Raw genomic sequence first — 11,089 nt, 5'->3', positions numbered from 1 at the left:
AGGGATGGCAGAAAAGCAAAGATGAACAAAACCAACCCTGCTGGCACCTTCCTCCTCACCCAGCACACACTCTTCTTGTATTAAGATTGGATTTCTCAAACTTCTAAAATCACTTTCTCCTTTAGATAAACATATACATCTTGGCCCCTCCCGACAACCTAATTCTGGTATTTCCACTGGAGAGTGCCCATTCCGAGCTTAAGAATCACTGCTATCTCTACACACTCCCAACAGCCAAGGTTCGGTAGTATTTTCAGAACTTTGTATGTATGATAAAAAAAAAAAAAAAAAAAAAAGGATTTTTTTTAAATCTTAAAAATGTGTAAATACAAAATGAAATTACAATGCTGACTTTGCTTTTCAAACTATACAACTACCGCTATCGGCCGGGCGCGGTGGCTCAAGCCTGTAATCCCAGCACTTTGGGAGGCCGAGACGGGCGGATCACGAGGTCAGGAGATCGAGACCATCCTGGCTAACACGGTGAAACCCCGTCTCTACTAAAAAATACAAAAAACTAGCCGGGCGAGGTGGCGGGCGCCTGTAGTCCCAGCTACTCGGGAGGCTGAGGCAGGAGAATGGCGTAAACCCGGGAGGCGGAGCTTGCAGTGAGCTGAGATCCGGCCACTGCACTCCAGCCCGGGTGACAGAGCGAGACTCCGTCTCAAAAAAAAAAAAAAAAAAAAAAAAAAAAACAACTACCGCTATCTTTCAGATTTAGGCCAGGTGCAATGGCTCACACCTGTAATTCTAGTACTTGGGGAGGCCGAGGCTGGAGGATCACTTGAGGCCAGAAACTTGAGACCAGCCTGGGCAACATAGTGAGACCCCATCTCTACAAAATAAAAATTAAAATATTAGCTGGGCGTGAGCTATGACTGCACCACTGCACTCCAGCCTAGGTGACAGAGGGAGACCCTATCAACATCAACAACAAAAGTTTAGCCACACTTTTGAGGGGGCAGACACCCCCCTGCCTGATCCCTGATGGACCCCACTGCTCTAGGACTATGCATGAAAGGGAAGGCTGGCAGGCCCTGAAAAAGAGCTGTCCAGGATTCCAGCAGCCCAGGCCAGCTTAGAATCCGCTACGCTGGTATGCGCTCCAGGGACTTGTGAAGCTCAACACGGTAAATTAAGTGGCCTTCCTGCCAAAAAGACAAAATCACGACATGTGGGACTTGGGCAGTACCTGATCATTCCCCAAGGCACACACACCCATTAGCCACAAATACTTCCCGAGTGTCAAGCAACAGCACTGACACTGCCTTAAATGATACAATGTGTCACCCCCTCTCTCCTACCAGTTTAATAAACTCACTGCAAGGTGGGGCTACTTATTTCTTCCTTACAGCTGTTTATAGCACCTTACCCAGAACCCTGCTCTCAAGTGGTTACAGATCAAGTGGGGAATAGGCCGGTTGAGAGCAGAGATCTCTGGCCTTTTTGAGAATGACTAACTCAATGTCAAAGTATTTCCTAGACCCTTATGAAATGACAGCTGTACTTCTGGTACAACTTGTTAACTGAGAAAATAGACAAAAGCCACTATGAAAAAGTGAATGCCCATTCTATCAATCACAAAGGCATTTGAGCAACAATTCTATGTACATGGATAACAAATTTCCCCAATATAGAGAAAATCAGTGGGTGATACAGCTGCTCATCGGCTCATAATTATTGATTGCCATTTAGGGGTGTTCAGCCTATAAATTAGGAAACATACATATAGAGAGAAGACTAATGAATTTCACAAATGTCTAATGAGTGAGTCTACCTTGTGTTTGTCCTAGGTACTATGTTAGAGCTTCGAACCGAGTGGGGAAGACAGGTAATACATGGGTATAATAAACAATGGCAGCTACCAAGTGCTGTGGAGAAACTAAAGCAAGCTGAGCAGATCGAGAGGCAGGGGCTGTTTACTATTTAAGAAAGGAGGCGGCCGGGTGCAGTGGCTCACGCCTATAATCCCAGCACTTTGGGAGGCTGAGGCGGGTGGATCACGAGGTCAGGAGTTCAAGACCAGCCTGGCCGACATAGTGAAACCCCACCTCTACTAAAAATACAAAAAATTAGCTGGGCATGGTGGTGGGTACCTGCGATCCCAGCTACTCAAGAGGCTGAGGCAGAAGAATTGCTTGAACCTGGGAGGCTGAGGTTGCAGTGAGCTGAGATCGCACCACTGTATTCCAGCCTGGGTGACAGTGAGAGACTCCTTCTCAAAAAAGAAAAAAATAAAAGAAAGAAAGAAAAAGAAAGGAGGCAAGGGAGACCTCAGAGGAGGTGGCATTTAAGCAAAAACCTGAATGAGGTGTAAGAGTGAGCCAGGCCACGTATGCCCAGGGACCATTACAGACACGAGGAAGAGCAGATGCAAAATCCCTGAGGCGGGCATGACCTTGGCACAGGGGCCGGTGTGTCTGGAGAGGAGGAGGTGTGTGGCACAGGGGCCGGTGTGTCTGGCTGGTGTGTGTGCGCGAGAATGAGAGCAGTGGGGGCTGAGCTCGCCCAGGCTCGCAGGGACTCAGCGGACTCTGGATTTCTTCTAAGTGCACTGGGATGCCTTGGGAGTGACGAAGAGTGACAGAAAAGAGCAGAAGAGTGAGGCTCCTAAAAGGCCCTCTGACTGCAGTGCACAGACAGATGGCAAGAAGGCTTAGCGGGGGCCCCAGTTAGGCTACTACAGTAGAGAAGAGATAGCAGTGGCCTCACCAAGGAGGTAGGAAACAGGTGAGAAGCGGTCAGATTAGGAATATGTTTTGGCAGAGCTGATCAAGCAGATGTGTGTTGTGACAGAAGGAAAGGAGTCAAGGATGACACTAAGATCTGTGCCCGGAGACACTGGCCCAGTGGCGGTGCCACTTCCAGACAGGAGGAGTGGCAGGAGGAAATTCCGTGGGGGGAATCGGAGTTCTGTTCTGGCCAATTACAGCTGAGATGTCTTGTAGAGACGGTAATTAAAGCCACAAGGTGGAACAAGATATCCATGGAAGCAGGTATTGGATAAACAAGAGAAGAAACCAATGGACTCAGAATCCCAGCTCCAAACTGAACACAGTGACCTCAGGCAAGCAATCTCTGAGTTTTAAACTGCTCACCTGTAAAACAGGAAAACCACCATAAATACGAGTGTTCAGTGAGACAACAAGCAGATAGGAAGTGTTGCCCAAATACTGGCAAAAGTGGAATTAGATATTACTTCTCTAACACAGCTCTGTGACTGACACAGTTAAAACAAAAGGGAAATGATGAACTAATAAAACAAAAACAAACCCAAGTGGCCTCTCCGTACCAGGGCAGCACAGGGCTCCTGCCAGAGAGGACAGCAGCTGGCCACAGCCTTGGGAGGGCGGCGGACGGAAGCCAACGGAGCCGCAGCCTGGTCCAGTACGACAGAAAAGTGCGCAGGTGTTGCTTCTCTCCGGCTGCAGGCTTCCACCGTCAGGCCTTTGTTACGGTGCAGCTTAGGGCAGAAGGCCTGGGAACTCAAGTTCAATATAGAAGGATTCGGGGGTCCAGTCTCCATAATTGGTGGGCTGAGGGGATGGTGGAGTGGATGTTTACTTCAAAGTCCACTGCAAAGTGCCCGGGGCCCTGGGATAAGGCTGGCTCTGAGCCCCAGCCCCTCAGCCTTCACTGGGGAAGAAGGACAGTGTGATGAGTGCTGAATGGGTGCTGCCGAGTGCCAGCCTGGGAGGATGTGACCACACCTAAAGACAGACAAAGGCAAGAAAGACATTTGGGCAGGGGACAGCATAAGCAATGACAGCTGCGGGGCCGGGGGAGAAGGGGGATCCTGCCCCAGCACACAAGAGAAAGGAGGGGACAAAGTGATGGGAAACAGCCGGACGGCCAGGCTGGGACTAGGCACTTGGGCTGGGACCACCACACCAGGACTCAGTGACAACCTTGGCAGTCAGGAGCCACACTGCACCTTGAAAGGGGAAGATGAAGGCTGGATCCTTGGGATGGGAAAAATGGGATGATATCACCCCCAGGTGGCCCTAGAAGGGTTTGGCTGGTGCCAAGAATCCAACACACACGATTCTTTCTGGCAGCCTGCACAAATGACCCTCCCACTAAATACTGTTAAATCCTCTAAAAGTTTTAAGCATCTCTTCTTGGAGTAGCTCAAAGTCTCTTAAAATTTAGTATCTGACCCTTCCCAGTGGAAGGTGGGCCATGCCATTTATCCAAAACTATAAGCCCAGGCTAAGAATGTAGACATCTTACTTATTTTTAAAAGACAACGTCCACATTTCTGTAGGGTATACATGAAACTGGTAATGAGAAGCCCCTCAGGGGAGCAGGGGAAGTGGGGAAGGAGCTGAACTTTTCACAATATATCCTTTCTGTATTGTTCACCACTTGTAAACACTATCTATTAAAAAATTAAAACCGAGAAAGCTGAAGAAGAATGGAGAGAAAAAGAGGAGGGGAGGAAGGAAAGAAGGAAGAGGGAAGGGAAGGAGGGAGGAGAGGGAGAGAGGAGATGGAGGGAAGGAGAAAGGAGAGGGAGGAGAGGGAGGGAAGGGAGGTCCCAGCTATCTAGGAGGCTGAGGTGGGCGGATCGCCTAAGCCCAGGAGTTTTGAGGCTGCAGCGAGCTATGATCATACCACTGCACTCCGGCATAGGCAACAGAGCAAAACTCTGTCAAAAAGTAAAAATAAAAAAGACAGGAAAGAAAGAAAATAAAAGGCTGCAAAGTCAGAGACCTAAGTCCTTTATTTCTATCTACCATAAAATCTTTAAGACATTTTCTACAAGATCTGGTGACTGAAAACTTCTCAAAGGAAAAAATGTCTCATGAGGGAAATGGAAAATTATGGTAATGTGCACAGAGAATCAATGTATTACTCAGGAAAACAATATGAGCAAAAATTCCTTGAGGGGACGCCCCTAGCACAGCAGCTGGGGCTCTCGTGTTCAAATCCAGAGGAAGCCCCCTGACACTGCGATGAAACTCAAGTCCTTCTCCCTGGGACACACCCACACACAATTCAACATGCAACTGTGGGGGGCTTGCTACTCCCAGGACCCAGTTAAAACACTCCTACCCTGGAATCCAGCCAAAGCTAGTTAAGTGCCTCAGGCAGGAGTACTTGAATCTCTGTACCTCAATTCCTCTTCTGTAAAATAGAGATGATGGCAAAATTTCTTCTTCATAAAGCTACTGCTGGCCGCCATCATTTTATCATTACACATAAACCCATGCCAGCAAGGCTGATAAATTATAGAAAACATTTGGCTTGAAATTGTTTTTAATTTTTTAAAAAAGAAAAAAAATATATAGAAAAAACACAGCCCAATGCTGTCATCCTTGTCCTATCTTCCAAAAATGGATGTAAAAATCTCATCAGTACAGAATGGGAGAAAATTTTTGCAATCTACTCATCTGACAAAGGGCTAATATCCAGAATCTACAAAGAACTCAAACAAATTTACAAGAAAAAAAAACAAACAACCCCATCAAAAAGTGGGCAAAGGATATGAACAGACATTTCTCAAAAGAAGACATTCATACAGCCAACAGACACATGAAAAAATGCTCATCATCACTGGCCATCAGAGAAATGCAAGTCAAAACCACAATGAGATACCATCTCACACCAGTTAGAATGGCAATCATTCAAAAGTCAGGAAACAACAGGTGCTGGAGAGGATGTGGAGAAATAGGAACACTTTTTACACTGTTGGTGGGATTGTAAACTAGTTCAACCATTATGGAAAACAGTATGGCGATTCCTCAAGGATCTAGATCTAGATGTACCATATGACCCAGCCATCCCACTACTGGGTATATACATACCCAAAGGATTATAAATCATGCTGCTATAAAGACACATGCACACGTATGTTTATTGCGGCACTATTCACAATAGCAAAGACTTGGAATCAACCCAAATGTCCGTCTGTGACAGACTGGATTAAGAAAATGTGGCACATATACACCATGGAATATTATGCAGCCATAAAAAAGGATGAGTTTGCGTCCTTTGTAGGGACATGGATGCAGCTGGAAACCATCATTCTTAGCAAACTATCACAAGAACAGAAAACCAAACACCGCATGTTCTCACTCATAGGTGGAAACTGAACAATGACATCACCTGGACTCGGGAAGGGGAACATCACACATCGGGGCCTATCATGGGGAGGGGGGAGGGGGGCGGGATTGCATTGGGAGTTATACCTGATATAAATGATGAATTGATGGGTGCTGACGAGTTGATGGGTGCAGCACACCAACATGGCACAAGTATACATATGTAACAAACCGGCACGTTATGCACATGTACCCTAGAACTTAAAAGTATAATAAAAAAAAAAAAAATTAAAAAAAAAAAATCTCATCAGTAATCCAGGCACCCATGAAGTTTCAACCTGAAAAAAGGAAAAGGCCCCACACACTGCAATGCTTACTCCACTTGATAGGAATCAGAATGAAAGGCATAAATGCTTAATACTTGATGGTAACCGCCACCTTCTTTCTACAAAGGACACAAGGACTGCAGAAGCAAAGAGGCTTTCATTGAGGAAGAAGAACATGACAATCACAAGGGAAGGGCTAGATGCCCCATGATACTCTTTAAGATCAAGAATTCAAGCCAAAAGAAAAAAGCAGGTTAAGTATGAACTGGAAATGGATATAGCTGGACTTCCATGTAGTATAGGCTCTTCAAGTGTGACTGACTTTTTCTGGGTTTGTATCCTCATTAGGATTAGGTAATTGCCAAGGTCCCTTGTAGTGATAAGATGTAATACATGCTTCAGCCTGGGCAACATAGCGAGACCCCATCTCCACAAAAAAATACAAAAACTAGCCAGGTGTGCTGGTGCGTGCCTGTGGTCCCAGCTACTTGGGAGGCTGAGGCGGGAGGATCACCTAAGCCCACAAGGTCGAGGCTGCAGTGAGCAGTGATTGCACCACTGCACTCCAGCCTGGACAACAGAGTGAGACCCCCCCATCTCGAAAAAAGAAAAAAGATTTAAGAAATGCTGCATAAATGAATGAATGATATCATTAATGAGACTGCCATGCATTCGAAGTATAACAGATGCAGTGTGACAATTAAAATGAGGCATTTACCTAGCAGTTAGCAGATTTTTTCCACTTAAAACTTTCCCTACAGTATTATCTTTAAGATTTCCAACTATGAACATGAACTGTATAGGACATGAACACCAACTGTGAAATACATATGGCAGAAGCCAACATCAGATTTTATATTTCTTATTCCAAATAGGATTAAGCTAAGATTCTATAAAACTTCACTGGGAAAAAACTCAATGAGTAAGAGAATATTTTAGAGGAATATTTTGGGGATCCCAAAGCCTTAAGTTGGGGCTCGATAATCAGTGGTCAAGACTCAATGTCTCAGTTTCCAGTGATGTTGAAAAACTGCTGGGCTTCTCAATCTGGATGCAGAAGTGCTGTCCTACAGCAGAGTTTTTAGAAGCAGCCCAGTAAGGATTAGGAGAGGCTCAGGGGCACAGGGCTCCCCTTCAACAAACAGTGGGGCTGACCTCCAGCCCCTGAAATCCCTACCGCCTCCGGCTGCGATGAATCAGCAAAGCTGCTCCCAGGCCAAGCCTTGAAACGGAAGGCTTGCAACCCTGGGTGGTTTCCCACCAGCCGCTTTGAAGTGCAAACTTCTGAGAGAAACTTGGAGACCACCCCCAAATGTGGCCTGGCTCCTGGTCCTAATAAGACCAGGGAAGTGAGGGGAATGGGATGGAGAGGGAGGCACAGCTAGTGATGACAGGGGGTGGGGTCCCAGTGAAGAAGTATATTTTACTATGTTAATATATATGCTTTATCAGTAAACCGGGAGAGGTGGCTCATGCCTCTAATCTCAGCACTCTGGGAGACGGAGGCAGGAGGACTGCCTGAGCTCAGGAGTTGAAGACCAGCCTGGGCAACATGGTGAGATCCCATCTCTACAAAAAATCCAAAATAATTTAGCCGGGCATGGTGGCATGTGTCTATGGTCCCAGCTACTTGGGAGGCTGAGGTGGAAGGATCACTTGAGCCTGGGAGGTTGAGGCTGCAGTAAGCTGAGACTGTGGCACTGCCGCTCCAGCTTGGGTGACAGTGCGAGACCTTATCTTGAATAAAATAAAAAATAAATAAAATGAAATAAAAATTATGAGTCCTGGTAAGAGACTGTGGGTGGAACTGTGCCCTGTGTGCAGAGAGGAAACTCAGCCTTGCTAATAACAGCTCCATCTGCCGAGACTCCAGGGGAGGTTACTGGCAAGAGAAACTCACGGGCTGGTTGTTTCCCGTGCAAACAGACCCTAACCCACAGCAGCCACGAAGGGAGTAAGGGCCAGAGCTGCTGTGGTGCCCCACCCCCACCCACAGTGTTTCACACTTCCATATGCCTCACCAGTACTCACAGTGATCCTGGGAGGAGGGACTAACACAGCCACCCGCATTAAGCAGATGAGCAAATCACAGTTTAAGAGCTTGTTGCTGACCTAGGTTGCACTGCCCTGCCCACATTCAAGGCCAAGTCCATCATACTCTGAAAACTGTGCCCTTTCCACTACAGAAAAGGACAAAACTTCTGTGGACAAACACAGAATAGCAGGTTCATCAGATTCTGAGCCTGTACCAAACGGACACATTCTCTGTCATCACAGGCACATAACAATCTCTCTTCCTTATACTAATGAGTGCTATAAAACATCGTATAAAACCCAGAAGTAGCTGGCTATGGTGGCACATGCCTGTAGTCCCAGCCACTCGAAAGGCTGAAGCAGGAGGATCACTTGCAGCCGGGATTTCAAGGCTGTAGTGAGCTTTGACTGCACCGATGAACAACCACTGCACTCCAGTCTGAGCAACATAGTGAGACCCTGTTTCTAAAAAAAATTTAAAAAATAAAAAAAATCCAAGGCTGGGCACAGTGGCTCACACTTGTAATCCCAACACTTTGGGAGGCCAAGGCAGACAGATTGCTTGAGCCCCGGAATTTGAGACTACCCTGGGCAAGATAGTGAGAACCCATTTCTAAAAAATATATAAACTAATTAATTTTAAAAAGCTCACACAATCCAGAAGTGAACATTACTAAGCAGTAATATATTCAGAGTTTGCTGCTGCCAGATGAAATGCAAAATTAAAACTAGGAAACAACTCCATTTCTGGCAAAGGTACCCTGGCCAACTCTCCTACTGCCAGCACTCACAAATGCTGAATAAAAAGTATAAGACATCTTTTAAAATGCATCAAAGATTGGGAATGATAGTAAGAGGAATTAAAAATAAATTAAAATATATCAAAGAACTGACAGGTCAGTAAGTAATACGGAGAGGTCAAAACATATCTAAACAAGGGCTGAAATCCAGAGAGCAAGTGGGACTTTGAGACCGGGTTTCAAGGAAAGACATTTGCAGAACTGGGCAAGATCGAGCCCCACCCTCCACCCCATCCCCACGGGGAGGTCCCACAGGACCTCGGTGGAAAGAAGACAATATGGAAATGGCCTATATCAAATCTTGGTGCCCAGCGGGGGAGGGAAAAATCTTCCCTGAGAATGTATAATGATCCGTAGTCTCCCAAAAGGACTACAGCCCAAATTTACGCCTTATAAAACACATATTTCAGACAGATGCAAGTGATCCCAGAAAGAAAGTATTGAATGCAAGAAGGAAGGAAGAACAATGAAAATAGTAAATATAATGAGCAAACCTAAACAAATGCTGAATAATGATGTTCATAAAAGTTGTAAAAGGACTGGCCAGTGGCTCACACCTCTAATCCTAGCACTTTGGGAGGCCAAGGCAGGAGGTTTGCTTGAGTCCAGGAGTTCAAGACCAGCATGTCTTTACCAAAAGAGACCCTGTATTTACCAAAAAAAAAAAAAAAAAGTGAAAATTAGCAGGGTGTGGTGGCGAGTGCCTGTGGTCCCAGTTACTCGAGAAGCTGAGGCAGGAGAATTGCATAAGCCTAGAAGGTCAAGGCTGCAGTCAGCTGTGATTGTGTCACTGCACTCCAGCCTGCAACAGAGTGAGACCCTATCTCTAGAGAGAGAGAGAGAGAAAAAAAAAATGTTTAAAAAGAACTAAAATACACACCTACCGAATAAAAGTGGAAGAGGAAGTGACAGGAATTAAAGTGTTCTCAGATCCTCACTGTTTGAGAGTAAGGTATAAAGACACTGACTACATTTAGACTTTGATAAGTTATATAAATTGAAAGCTATACCACATTTATGGATCACATGACTCAACATCACAAAAATGTCAACTCTACCCAATTTTATATATTATAAACTCAATGCAATTCTAATAAGACATACCAACAACTGTTATGGCATTTGACAAGCATAATCTAACATGACAATGGGGCCAGGCAAGATGGCTCATGCCTGTAATCCCAACGTTTTGGGAGGCTGAGGCGGGAGGACTGCTTGAGCCCAGGAATTCAAGACTAGCTTGGGCAACATGGTGAAACTCTGTCTCTACAAAAAAGACAAAAATAGCTGAGCGTGGTGGCATATGCCCCTAGTCTCAGCTACTTGGGAGGCTGAGGTGGAAGGATAGCTTAAGCCTGGGAGGTCAAGGCTGTAGTGAGCCAAGATCATACCACTGCACTACAGCCTGGGTGATAGAGCGAGACCCTGTCTCAGAAAAAAATAAAATGAAAATGGAAGAGCAATGGACCAAGGATTTACTAGACACCAGGTCACCAGTTTTCTAAAATGATGTATTTTACAAGTCAGTGTGGTATTTAAAGAGACAGAACAGGCCGGGCATGGTGGCCCACGCCTGTAATCCCAGCACTCTGGGAGGTTGAGACGGGTGGATCATGAGGTCAGGAGTTCAAGACCAGCCTGGCCAAGATGCTGAAACCCCATCTACTAAAAATAAAAAAAAAAAATAGCTAAGCGTGGTGGCACGCATCTGTAATTCCAGCTACTCAGGAAGCTGAGGCAGGAGAATCGCTTGAACCTGGGAGGTGGAACTTGCAGTAAGCCGAGATCGCGCCACTGCACTCCAGCCTGGGCAACAGAGCGAGACTCCGTCTCAAAAAAAAAAAAAAAATTCTGTTCATCAAAAACAGAAAATAAAATCCTA

General features: G+C 45.8%; 1 protein-coding gene across 2 annotated transcripts in view; it reads right to left on the bottom strand.

The window, feature by feature from the left end:
* The window catches only part of ZBTB17 (zinc finger and BTB domain containing 17), a 35,528-nt gene that overhangs the window by 13,502 nt on the left and 10,937 nt on the right, over positions 1-11,089 (bottom strand). The gene's annotated exons all lie outside the window — the stretch shown is intronic.

The sequence above is a fragment of the Piliocolobus tephrosceles genome, chromosome 1, assembly GCF_002776525.5.
Source record: "Piliocolobus tephrosceles isolate RC106 chromosome 1, ASM277652v3, whole genome shotgun sequence".
Classification (NCBI taxonomy): Eukaryota; Metazoa; Chordata; class Mammalia; order Primates; family Cercopithecidae; genus Piliocolobus; species Piliocolobus tephrosceles.
Note: the sequence above shows the minus strand (reverse complement) of the source record. Positions and strands in the feature narration are given on the sequence as shown.